Source organism: Sturnira hondurensis, unplaced genomic scaffold (genome assembly GCF_014824575.4).
Source record: "Sturnira hondurensis isolate 20B ecotype Veracruz unplaced genomic scaffold, ASM1482457v3 Scaffold0016535, whole genome shotgun sequence".
Classification (NCBI taxonomy): Eukaryota; Metazoa; Chordata; class Mammalia; order Chiroptera; family Phyllostomidae; genus Sturnira; species Sturnira hondurensis.
Genome location: NW_028089166.1, coordinates 1,026,904 through 1,041,397, shown reverse-complemented (window position 1 = coordinate 1,041,397; position 14,494 = coordinate 1,026,904).

Here is a 14,494-nt window from a genome sequence, read left to right as displayed (position 1 = left end):
CTAAAGATAAATAAATAAAATCTTTTTAAAAAAATGGGCAAAGAACCTGAATTGAAACTTATCCAAAGAGGACTTTTAGATGGCTAATAGACATAGGAAAAGATGCTCAATGTCACTAATCATCATAGAAATGCAAATTAAGATGACTGTGAGATACATCTCACACCTGTCAGAATGGCTACTATCATTAAATAAACAAACAACAAGTGCTGGAGAGGTTGTGGAGAAAGGGGAACTTTTTTCATTGTTGGTGGGAAAGCGGATTAGTTCATCCAGTATAGAAAGAAGTATGGAGATACTTCAGAAAATTAAAAATGGTTTTGCCTTTTGACCCAGTCATCCCACTTTGGATAATATATCTGAAAGAACCCAAAACACTAATTCAAAGAATAAGCACCCCCCCATTCATTTCAGCATTATTTACAATCTCCAAAATATGGAGGCAGCTGAACTGTCCATCAGTAGATGAATGGCTAAAAAAACTATGGGACCATTACACAATGGAATACTACACAGTCATAAAAAGAGAAGAAAGTTTTACCCTTTGCAACATCATGGACAGTTCTGGAGAACATTATGCCAAGTGAAATAAGCCAGTTAGAGAAACACAAATACCATATGATTTCACTCCTATTTGGAATCTAATTAACAAACTGAACTATCAAACAAAATATAGACAGACTCATAGATAGAGAGCAGGCTAACAGCTGTAGGGGGTGGGAGTGATTGAGCAAAAAGGAAATGGACATGGACAACAGTGTGGTGAATGCAAGGGCAAGTGGAGTAAAAGGGGACTAAATAGTAATGGAAAAATACAGTAAAAAGGTAAAAAATAAACATATAAAATAAGTTTAGAGATTCTATGATGGCACAAATTGATGTCTCCCAAGTGGCTCTTTAAGTTTTTAATATATTATGACACAAACCAGTAAGGAGATAACTAGACAGGAACATGATATGTACCCTAGATTCTAAGAAAAAAGTAGCATTCTTATATCAAATGTAAAAGTGTACACATACATTTGTGATAAAGCAGAGAAATAAGTCTAATGACCCAGAGGAAGTAAGAGATAGGTCAGAGTACAGCTGAAATTTACTGTATGAAGAAGAAAATATTGCACTTTAGGCTCACCTCCCTCCACTACCACGTTACATTAACAGTGAATGTCTGAGGGTTCCTGGTTTAAGTGAACTCAGGTTTGAGAGGTAAGACTGCAATAGATTTCATAAATAGATGAAGGTGGTTAAGGTAAAGAGTGTGTGGTCACAAATGAAAGCAAATATGTTTTTTAAAAAGGGTTCCTCCTATGAACACTCTGACCGTGTAAGGGTGTGGAATGCTTCTGACAAACCTTGTTGTAAAATCAATTGGAGAAATAGGTTTATTTTTTAAATTTGAATGAAATGGAAGAGAAAAGTCAGTATGTTCCACTTATGGTGAGAGTCATACTAGGGTGGGTTTGATGTGGCATTTTGTGGCTTTTGAAAATACAGTCAAATAACTGTGCACTGACAAATGTTATATAAATAGCTCAATCTATCTCAGTTAAACATCTCTTTAAAGGGAAGAAAAGATGTTGAACAACCCACACCCTGATTTAATGCTCACGACAGCCCTTAGAACCCGTTAACATTGCCGTGTTATCGCAGCTTTCTTCAGGGTGGGTACACTGTATTAGCTATGTGCTGCGGCCCGATGAAAGCTGTGATAGTTTTGGGGTCTCTTAAACCTTAAAGGATAAATCTAATCTTTATTGTTTTTTTTAAAAAAAAGTTCTAAAGCAAGTGGGGAAAAGCCATATGGTACTCCAAACCACAAGGGAAATTATACTTCTTTATACAAAGCATTCCTACTAGAAAAAAAGGGTACCCCTTCTGTTTATCATTATATTTTATGAGGTAACTTCAATGAAATCATGGAAGTATTATCACATGAATTGCAAAGGATAAATCTCTTTTTCCAGGGCCCTCAAAGGATAGGAAATTTCGTATATGGCACAATTGGAGCTTATTTTCCACTCTGCAAATGATGTTCAAGATGTGGTGTGGGTGAGTGACAGAAGTTTGCTTGCCATCAAAGAAGATGGTCAGCGTTTTCAAAACTTTTATGTGGGATATGAGGATATATTTTACATGCTCAATTCAGAAACTAAAATGCACTTATAATACAGTTTACTTTGATATTTTATGTGGGCAGAGTTAGAATTAAGTCAAATGTTCCAATGTGTGAAGGAAGTACCAGCAAACATGCACAAGGAACTCACTAAAAAAAATAAATAAATAAAGCTTATGTAGTGATGTTTTTTCGAAGAAAATTGATGAAGTCATAGCGAGGGTATTTCTATCAGATGAAAACTACCAGTTCTGTCTATTCATTTCTTTTGGAAATTAGAGGATCAAAATAAAATCTTTTAGCAGAGTGTTTTCTTTCAAACACAACAAGGCATTTTTTGCAATGATGGTGTCTGTTACTCCTTTCAATATGCTCTTTTATTTATTTATTTATTTTTAAAGATTTTATTTATTTAGAGGGGAAAGGAAGGAGAGAAAGAGAGAAATATCAATGTATGGTTGCCTCTCGTGAGTCCCCTGCTGGGAACTGGCCCGCAACCCAGGCATGTGCCCTGACTGGGAATCGAACCACGATCGTGTGGTTTGCAGGTCCGCGCTCAATCCACTGAGCTACACCAGCCAGGGCCAATATGCTCTTTTATTCATTGGTCAAATATATGTTATGTGATAGACACTGCGACATGATAGTAACAACAGTCAGTATATTTATACCCTTTATCATGCCACTTAGCCAGAGAGGAGTCCCACGCCCGTCTACGGACAGCCCAGAGAAACGTGAGGGAATTGTTCACATCCCACAGCAGAGGAGGGTGGAGCTTAACTAGGGTTTGGAAGTGATGTTTTCATATTTATTATGGAACCGATATTTAAATCCAGGATACCTGATTCCATAATGTACATCTTGATGGCTTCTCTACCTTCAAATAATATGTCTCAAGGGACAGACAATTATTCAGTCACCAAAAGCATAGAACATTTATAGATTATTCACAAGGGAGTAGAGGAAAGCATTTTGAAATTCATAAAAAAGGGACAGTAAAATCTACTAATTAAGGGTCAATTAATAACCATTATTTCTAAAAATAATAAATGGGATTAGGTAATTCACTAGATTGATATGCATACTACTTAGCATACACAATATACAAAAAAAATCATTTTGTATTACTCTTGAAGCTATGTTAAAATGCACAGCATAGAGTGACTTTTTTTGTCTTGAGTAGAACTTGAATAAGTAGTCAGAGCACTTGAATGACTGGAGAGCACAAACACTTAATTCTCTCACTCTTAATCTAATAAAGATATATGTAGGTAAAATTTGTAACTACCCAGCACCAATATCAGTCAGTTTTAAATATGAAATAAATATAGGTCCCTAGATTAAAGACATAAATTAAACAAAACTATCTAATTTCTACCCATAAAATGTTGCATACAGGAGTGACTTCATCTAAGAAAGAACAACATATTATTATCAATTATTGTGAGCAGTTTCCTTGAAGGGTCACATGGTTTTACCAATGAAAAATACTTGCCTCTCTAAATTACCCCTTAACCAGACATAAATAGCATCATCTCCTCACCTTTGTTTTTTAAGTGACTACTCTCTATAAAAAAAAAATGCCCGGTATAAATTATTCCATTACTTTATAAAAATCCTTTTTTTTGGAATTCGAAACCTAAACAAATTTATTAAAAATCAGAGAAGTAATCCCATTTTCTCTTTCCTAAGTATAATACTTGTAAGATATTTCATTATTGCTGGTGGGAACACACATTACACATTGACTTTGAAAGACATATTGGCAACTTCTTACAAAACAAAAAGTTTTCTAGACACATGATTTAGCAACTATACCCCTTGGTATTTACCCAAAGGAAATGAAAAATTATGTCCACACACAAAAAAACTCCCACATGTATCTTTATAGCTGTTTTATTCATAATTGCTAAAACTTAGAAGCAACTAATAGGTAAATGAATAAATAAAATGTTGTACATTCACACAATAGAATATTATTGAGTAACTAAAAGAAATTATTTATCAATCCACAGTGAGACATGGAGGAAACTCAAGTGTACACTGCTAAGTGAAAGAAGACAATCTGATGGCTACATACTCCATAATTCCAACTCCTGACCTCCTCACCATTCTAGAAAGGCAAGTCTGTGGACACAGCAGCAAGATTGGCAATTGTCAGAGGGTTGGAAAAGGGAATTAGGGACAAATGGGTAGAACCCAGAGGATTTTTTAGGCAGTAAAACTATTCTGTATGATACTACAGTGGTGCATACACGTTCTTATACACTTGTAAAAACTCAAAGAATGTATGACAAAAAGAGAATCTTAGGTAAAGTATGGACTTTAGTTAGTAATAACTTATCAATATTGGCTCATTGGTTTTAATAAATATACCACATTGAGGCAAAATATTAATAAGAAAAACTTGAGGATCAGAGAAGAGGACCATATGGAAACTTTCTGCTGTGCTCAATTTTTCTGGAAACATGAAACTGCTAGAAAAAAGTCTATTAAAAATCATAAAGGAAGAAATAAATATTTGGTTTAAAATATTGTCAGTCAATAATTTGACCATTGGTCAACTCAATTATATGATATGATCCAATAATAATATGCTGTGAATAAAATCTGTTAAAATTTAAATAACTTCCCCAATTTTAAAAACAAAGAAAAATAAATATTTCCTTTGTTATGTGTGTATAGCCATATGATTATTCAATAAGTAAAAAGTGCATTTAATATATGCTTTATAAGTGTCAACTAAAGACATTTAAATAATATTTAAAGCACATTTTAAGTGATTGGTCTATCTTTGAGTTATAAAGTATTTAGAGTCTGACAATGCCCAGTATCATATTTATATCATGATTATTTTAATATGGGTGAAAATAAAGTTGACAAGCTACATTGACCAATTAATTATAGGACAATATATATCTGCCTATACTTCACAAAATGTCTATATTCAAACCATTATTTCAATGAAGTTTTTTTAGCACACACATATTTTTTACCATTCTTGAAATAATAAAGCATAATATGAAGCTTCCATCTTCAATATTAAAATAGCTACACAAAATTTCATAAATTTTGATGTCTTTTTTAAATGCAGGCTGATATGACAGCTGTTGCAATGCAATATAACAATATTGTTTTTTTTTTGTTTTGTTTTGTTAAAATTTATTTAATTATTTTTCAAGTACAGTTTTCTGTATATTACTCCCATCCCACTCCCCCCTCCCTCCCATTTCCACCCTTCTCAGTTGTTGACCATGTATCCTTTATATATGTTCCTCTAAATCCCTCCCCTATTACACACATATTTATATACAGACACATATGCATGTGTGTTTTTCTTTAAGAATTAATAATATAATTTATTAATTTTTGAATGTTGAAATATATTTGTATTACTGGGATAATATGATAAAAGTAGTTACAAAGATAAAAGTTATTTAATCTTAGCCCTGACTGGTATGGCTCAATGGGTTGAATGTCATCCTGCAAACCTGAAGGTCACTGGTTCAATTTCTTGTCAGAGCACATACCTGGGTTGTGGGCCTGCTCCCCGGTTGTGGACATGCAAGAGGCAACCAATCAATGTTTTCCTTCCTCTTTTTCTCCCTCCCTTTCCCTCTCTCTAAAAATAAGTAAATAAAATATTTTTTGAAAGAGAGTGGAGTTATTTTCATTTTTTAGTATGTGTCCTATTCTTCCCTGATTCTAGTACTATATTCATGTTGATCTCTTAAAAGGAGTTAGATAACTCATGACTTCTTGTACTTATTTAAATGTTTATGCCTTGAAAGTTTCATAGATTTTTATAAGCCCATCTCGACTTCTGTGATGGGCAGAATAATGGCTTCCCCAAAATGACTTCACCCTAATTCCTGTAACCCATGAACATGCATGTGTCTGTTTTTACATATCCAAAGGGGCCTTGCAGATATGGCTACTTTCAATGACCTTGAGATGAGACATGGTGCTGGATTATCCAGGTGCACCCAGTAATCACGTAAGTCCTTTAAACTGAGAGAAGACAAAGTGGGTCTGAGATGTATCACTGAGTGTGATTCAACCCACCTTTCCGGTTTTTATTTTTAAGACAGAGAAAGCTAGTTATATTAATATTACAACTATAGTGTTAAGTAAAAAAGCAAGATACAAAAGAATATATACATGCTTAATGTTCAAGCAGACAAAAAATGTATTTTAGGAACATATACATAGATGTTGAAGAATATGGTGATTGCTAGTTCTGTTTGATGCCACTGCCCTGATTTATGATAAGAGCCAACAGATTAGCTCAATGTGATAACCAGCCTTGCAAATGGCCTTCCATGCTTCTCATTTTCTGCTCCTTACACCCCTGAGAAGTTCCTTTCTATACTGAACAGGGCTGAAGTGTGTGACCAACAGAATGTTGTGCAAGTGATGGTGTGTGTCTTCACACCAGGCTGTGTGAAAAGCACTGGCATTTCTAGCAGGTACCTTGGATGAAGCTGGTTGCCATGCAGTGAGGACAAACAGCCTGGTGGAAAGGCCGCATGGGGGAGAAACTAAGGTTTCCTACCAATACCAGCATCATCTTCTGAACCATGTGAATGAAATGTATTTTTAAACAGGATCCTCCTGTCTTAATCAAGCCCTAATAGTACTTAGCCCTGACCAGCATCTGACCAAGTTTTGTGAAGAAGTAGCCAAAACCACTCAGCCAAATTAGTCCCAAATTCCTGACCCAGCAAATTGTAAGAAGTAAAATACTTTTATTAAGCCACTAAGTTTTGGGGTGATTTGTTACATAGTAGCTAAACTATTGACCATCACTTTAACACCACCAGTGCAAGAGTCAACACAATGAAAAGTACAGTAACATTCATCACTGAAGATCCAGTGGACTGGGTTCGGTTGATGCCATTGGATACCAACCACCTGAACTGGTTCTGCAGGGACAAGTAGTCCTACAAGGGTCCAGAAGGAGCCTTGCCAAAGTCATATTATTTGCAATTATATCAAATCATGAGATACCTCGGGAGGGCTCAGACTATAAGAATTCTCTTCACAAGAACGTTGGAGATATTCCTATGGCTTCCAAGGAAGTCTGAGGATGACTTTGAAAAGGGGTTAGATGTTCCATAGTGTATAAACATGGCCATTCTCCAGAGAATTATTGCTAAGGAAATATAGTTACACATAGGTCAAGAGTAGAAAAATGATTTATTTAAGTTTATACAGCTACTAAGTGGCAGATATTCAATCTCAAGTCTTTCTGTGCCCTTAAATATAAAACCTGTGCCCTTAGATATAAAATAAGTCACAAAAGCACCTTGCTTCATTACTCAAATGCATATGTATGGGTGAACATTGTTCTGTGACATATTTCTACAATTGCATACCAGTTTCTTCTTGAGAATTTTGCTGTTAGGTGATACACAAGCAAAATACAGAAGCAATATGAAAATTTCACTACCAAGATACTTTCTCAGCGATTACTTCAGCATCTTGGTCCCTTACACATATAATGGCCCTTATCCTCACAGCTTTAGAGAGTCAGCATTTTCATTGTGAAGCTTCAGAGTCCTATGAGTCCAGCTCCCAAGACTTTTTGCATTTGCTCTCCATTCTCTGACAAAGAACCTAGCAAATACAACCTCACATCACACTAATAAAGAAAAGATTATTGGGACCTTCCATCATAGCAACATTAGCTACAAACTAGTCAATGAGGTTCAAGGTACAAATTTCATTGATGAATTAGATTGTTTTTAATTTAATCCAAAGCAATTTATTATCAAAAACCAAAGAATATATAGCTCATCAGTTAAATACATCATTTCTTGACTTTATAATCACTTTTAAGAAAAAATGTATTTAGATGAACTTGTAGACTTATAGGAGCCTTGAACATTAATAATATAGGTGGATTTTATGATATTTGGGGGCTTAAAATATATATTTTAATTTAAAATTAGCTGTGGGAATTTTACATTCTAATCTGGATGAGAGCATAATTTTACATGAAAATAATATTGAAGATAATTTGGAATCAAGCATATTTATTTATTAAAATAAATCTGGAGCTTTGAAAGAGTTAAGTTGTCTTTTCAATATAGTAAATTGCCTTCATTTATTAATAGTTATTTCATTTGGTTATCATTTTGATAATGTATCCCAAAGTAAATATCTGTATTATCTGATCTGGCTAGAATATCTTAATTTTACATAGATTTAAAATATTTGCAATTATGTAAATCAACTAGTCAAAATATTTAAAAAATATAAGTTTCTAAATGTGATAAATTGTGTTTTGTGTTCTTTCTTTAAAAGTGAAAAGGCCCAAAAGAACATAGAGTTTTTAAACCAATAAACTTTATTATAATGTGTCTTATACTGAATTTCAAACAGAACATGCTGATGGAAAGGCAAAGAATGGCTGTCATTGAAATACAGGATTCATCAAGTTATAATGTCAACTTAGTAATGAAAATGCTTTCCTGTAGTCTTCTCAATTGACAGGCTGTCACCACATATTAAAAACTGACAAGTCACTGATGAATTAGATTGTTTTTAATTTAATCCAAAGCAATTTATCCTCAAAAAACAAAGAGTATGTAGCTCATCAGTTAAATACATCATTTCTTCACTTTATAATCATTTTTAAGAAAAAAAATGTATTTAGATGAACTTGTAGACTTCTAAGTAGATACAGAAAATGCTATACATTATTAAAATTTTTAAAGAATTATACACTAAAATGTGAAACTGAGCACATATATGTATTGAAGAATATGGACAATGATGATTGAGGAGAAATAACGTGTAAAGCTTCTTTTAAAAGCAAATTAATTATGTTATTTTTAAAACATTTCTAAAAATTTCAAAGTATAAAACATTGTTGGATATCTTAAAATTTAATAATTTATTCAGCTGATATAATAGAAAATATGAAAAAATCAAAGAATAATTTTTTACAATTTAAAAAAATTACAACTGTACTGTAAATTTTCTCACTATTTTGATATCATATTTTCTGATTCCTGGAACTTATGTCCATGTGCTTCATTTACTCCCTTAAAATGATAGAACATCTCTTCCAGTGGCCTCTTAAGAATAAATTTGTGCATAGTGATTTGTTGATAACATGCATGTTCAAAAATGTCTATTTTAACAATGCACTTGTTAAAGGGTGAATTGAAGCTGAAATAATTTCCCTCAGAATTTTGCAGGCACAGCTCTGTTACCTACCAGCATCTACTGCTGATAACTGATGCCTTTCTGGTTCCTGACATTCTGTTCATGGTCGGGAACAGACCTGACCATGGACAAAATCCTATTATAGGATTTTGTGACTTTCAAATGAAGGATTTTGGGATTCTCATCTTTACATTTCCTGATCTGAGTGTTCCAGTTGAGTGCCCTGGTGCAGATCTTATACTTGTGTGTGTGTGTGTGTGTGTATATATGCATGCACAGTCTTTTTAATCTGGAGATGATGTCTGTTTGTTGTGAGGATATTTCTTTCTATCTTTGATAATTTTCTTCCTTTCTATTTTGAACTCTTTGAAAATTTTGAATATTTAGATGCTAAACCTGACAAATAACATTCTATATTTATTTTTTTACTATTTTTAATCAGATTTATCTTAACATAATTTATATTCATCCAAACGCATCCTTCTTATGTGCACAGGTGCAGGGGGCAACTTTGCCCTCTATTCCCCCCATCTGCCATGGATGAAAGTAAAGCTACCAAGACATGATCTGCTTGGGGAGGAAAGGTAGCCGATCCCTCAAAGGAGAAGGACCAAGAGCTCCTTCCTCAAGGGGCTTTTATTGGGTTTGTTTGCACAAGAATACAGGTAAGAATCGAACAATAGAGAACGTTCAAAGAACTATGAGGGCTTATTCTCAGTCAGGGTCAGACAGCTAAAGAGCCATAAAACTTTGAGGAACAAACTTCTTGCTTGGACCCTTATCATTTAAATGAGAGCATTCTAAAGAAAGCAGTTTTCACAGGATTTTTACATATTCTTTCTTGTGCCTGATTTACCTTGATACCTGCCCTTTCTAGCACAGGGGCGCAGCTCCTTCCCCATCATAGGTTTTTAGGCTTAAGTGGATTAGAGCCAGAAAGCGCTTCTCCCTGAGGACATGGGGACTCAGGCTATGTCAGAATAGCCAGGGGGTGGGTCGAGGGTCTATTGCTTCCTCTGTGTCACAGCCCCCCCAGTCCTTCCATGATGGCCTCCCAAGCGATCATGTCTGGCTTAGGTTGCCCTTCCCGTGAGGAGTTTTACCCATTTCCAACTAGTTGACCATGCTTTGGGGACAGGGGAGTAAGCTGAGGTACATTTGCTACCAGAGACAAGCTTTGTCTCCTTGTGGCTTGCATTCGGAGGTTGCTCACTCAGTATTAGATATGGGAGGCAGTTACAGCTACTGAAACCAGGCAGAGTGGTTCCCAACACACAGGTCTATGAGTTTTTGCCTATGCAGAAAGTTGTGATGTCGCCACTATAGTCAAAATTCAGAATAATTGTATTGCCTGAAAAAGTTCCCTCATCATCCTTCGTACTCAACTCCTCCCACGGAACAACACCCTGGCAAGCAATAATCTATTTTTAGTCTCTAAAGATGTGTCTACTCTGAACAATTAGTAGAAGTAGAATTATATAGTAGGTACATTGTCTTCTATGCCCAACTTCTTTCACTTAGGATAATGCTTTTATAAGTCATCAATATTGTTAATTTTCTGAACTTCATACCTATGTTTCCTGAGTAGAATTTCCTTGTATGGATATACCAAAATGTTTTATTCATTAGCCAGATGGAAATTTTGATTGTTTCCAGTTTGGAAAATTATAAACAAAGCTTCTATAAACATTCTTATAGAAGCTTTCTGTAAAATTGTTTCTAGTTTGGGAAAATTGTAAACAAAGCTGCTACAAACATTCTTATAGAAGTTTTCTGCAAAATTGTTTCCAGTTTGGGAAAATCATAAACAAAGCTGTTACAAACATTCTCATGGAAACACTCTTTCTTTAAATATATGTTTTTATTTCTCAGGGGTAAATGACTAGGGGTGGAATTGCTGGTCACACGAGAACTTTATGTTTAACTTTAAAATAAACCACCAGATGATTTTACAAATGCAATTGTACAAATTTGCATCCTCCATGCATATTCATTGGCTCCACATACTCTACGTGTTTGTCAGCATTTAGTATTTTCAGTTCAGTCTTACTTTTTATTTTATGCTGGTTTAGTTTTATGTTTAGTCATTCTAGATAGCATGTAGTAGTTTCACATTGTGGTTTAAATTTGTATTTATCTGGTGGATCACAGTGTTGAGCACCCCTCTATTTATTCTCTCTGCTTATTTGCCATCCCTATATCTTCTTTGGTCTACTGCCTATTCAAGAAGTTTTCCCCTTTAAAAATTGAATTATTTTCTTATTATTGAGTTATGAGATTTCTTTATATGTTGTGAAAGGCATCTACCATATATGTAATTTGCAAATTTTTATCCTAGTTTAAGAGTATTCATATCTTATAGCAATGCTTCAGAAGCTTTTTATATCTTGGTGAGATGTGTGTGTGTGTGTGTGTGTGTGTGTGTGAGAGAGAGAGAGAGAGAGTTTTATGGTATAGATCTTACCAAAGTGTTGGTAAGTTCATAAAGATAGCCTCCTATGTTTCTTCTAAAATATTTAGGTTTTACATTTTGGTCTATAATCCATTTCTAGTTACCTGTTGATATTTTTAATTACAAGCTTTTGATAATATTGATTTTTTTCACAATTGCCATTCTGTTCTCAGTTGCATGATTTCACTCTAGGTATTGCTTTATTTGTGCCCTGTAGTGATACAATGTTTTATAATCAGAAATATATATTTGGTCTGCATTCCCCTTTCTGGCACAGAGCTCCTAAAACCCTTGAGAATTCCTAAGTAAGGAGAGTAACAAAATTGCCTATTGTTAGGTTAATGAGGTAACTCATGGATCAACCCCTAAGGATAGGGCTGTTTGCCAGGGGAGACAACCTCATGGTTACAAGGTAGGAACTTTTAGTTACCATCCTCCTGACCTCCAAAGAGGTAAGAGAAGCTGGAGATTAAATCAGTCTCTAACTGCCAATAACTTAACCAATCAAGCCTGTAGGATGAAGCTTCCATAAATACCCAGAAAAGGACAGGCTTGGGAGAGCTTTCAGACTGGTAAATTTATGGAGGTTTGGGGATAATAGCTTGCTCAGAGAGAACATGGAGGTTCTGTGCCCTCTTCTTATCCCTCACTCTATTCCCTATGCATCTCTGCTACCTGGCCGTTCCTGAATTATATCATTTTATGATGAGCCTGAGATCTAGTAAGTAAAATGTTTCTATTCCTTCCGTGAATCTCTCTAGCAAATTAATCAAACCGAAGAAGATGCCATTGAAACTTCTCTGAAAGAGAAAATCACAGGCCCAAAATAATATCATTCATGCTAAAAGCCCATGATTCCAAACCTAGAGTTAATACCCAACCCCACTGCAGTCTAATTCTCTCCCAGAAACAAAATTTAATCAGTTTGTCTGAATTTTTTCAGTCAAACATCAGTAAGGTAATGTGTCACTTGGGCCCTCTCCATCTCTTATACAAAAAAAAAGAAGCAATATGCACATAAAAAAACTCTTCCCATGTTTTTCCCCAGAAAGAAAATGTGTATTGGCCCCAAATAATCCTTGCTTTTATTTTGTTAATAACTCCCTTGCCCAGTCTTCTTGAAATTTGTAAACCCCTTGGAGAACTCTTCTAGATCTCTCATGAATAGTTTAACAAAACCAGTTAGATCTCCAAATTTACTTGGTTGAATTTTGTTTTTTACCACAAAATCTATAGCTGTTTAGTTCAAAGTATAGTGATAACATACGTTTTCAAATAGCACCTGAAGCGTGTGTGGGACAAGGGGGCCATCTTGTAGAAATGAGTTGTTAACCTATAGGATCTTATGCTACCTTGAGGTAGATAGTGTCAAAACTGAGTCAAATTCTTGGGTAAACTGATGTTTTTTTAAATACTGTTTATTGGTGTGGAGGGATCTCTCTCTCTCTCACACACACACACACACACACACACGCACGCACACACACCACACACACGCACACTTGGAATTAGGCCCCAGAATAAAAAGACCTGTGTACTTTTATATGTTGTTTTCATTTGTATTCAATTCGGAATCTATGTTAAAATTAACTTTGATTTTTCTTTTAAAAACTTTTTTATTATGTATTTGTTTCAGATGTACATCTTACTTACTAGCTGGACAATGATTTACTCTACATAGTTTTCCCAATAGTTCCAGTACACACCATCTGGCACCATACATAATAATAATAATTTGTTCCTCTTCTCTACATGCTTATCAGCACTCATAATTTGTGGGTTTTTTGATGATAGCCATTCTCATAGATGTCAGCTGATAATCTCACTGTGATTTTAATTTGTATTTCTCTGACTATTAATGACCTTAAGCATCTTTTCATATGTCTCTTGGCCTTCTGTATGTGCTCTTGGGAGAAGTGTTTATTTAGATGAATTGTTTGTTTGTTTGTTTGGCGTGTAGTATGAGTTCTTTATAAATTTTAGATACTAAACTGGTATCAGATATATCATTGGAGAATATGTTCTCCTATTTAGTAGGTTGTCTCATCTTTTTGAAGGTTCCCTTTACTGTGCAAAAGCATTTTTGTTTGCTGTAATCCTATTTATTTATTTTTTCTTTTGCTTCCTTTGCCCAAAGAATTACATCAGAAAAGATATTGCTTCAAGAAATGTCTAAGATTTTACAGTCTGTATTTTCTTCTAGTATTTTTAAGGTTTTGAGACTTACATTTAAGTCTTTAATCCATTTTGAGTTTATTCTTGTATAAGGTTAAGAGGGTTGTCTATATGAAAAGATGATGAGCATCACTACCCATAAGAGATTTGCAAATTAAAACCACAATGAGATACCACTTCACACTGGTCAGAATGGCCACCATAAACAAATCAACAAACAACAAGTGTTGGAAAGGTTGTGGAGAAAAGGGAACCCTAGTGTACTGTTGGTGGGAATGCAGACTGGTGCAGCCACTGTAGAAAACAGTGTGGAATTTCCTCAGAAAATGAAAAATGGAACTGCCTTTTGACCCAGCAATTCCACTGCTGGGATTATATCCTAAGAACCCTGAAATACCAATCCAAAAGAACCTATGTGCCCCAGTGTTCAGAGCAGCACAATTTACAATACCCAAGTGCTGGCAGCAACCTAAATCTTCATCAGTAAATGAGTGAATCAAAAAACTATGGTACATTAGCAGGATGAAATACTATGCAGCAGAAAGAAAGAAGAGGCTCCTACCCTTTGCAACAGCATG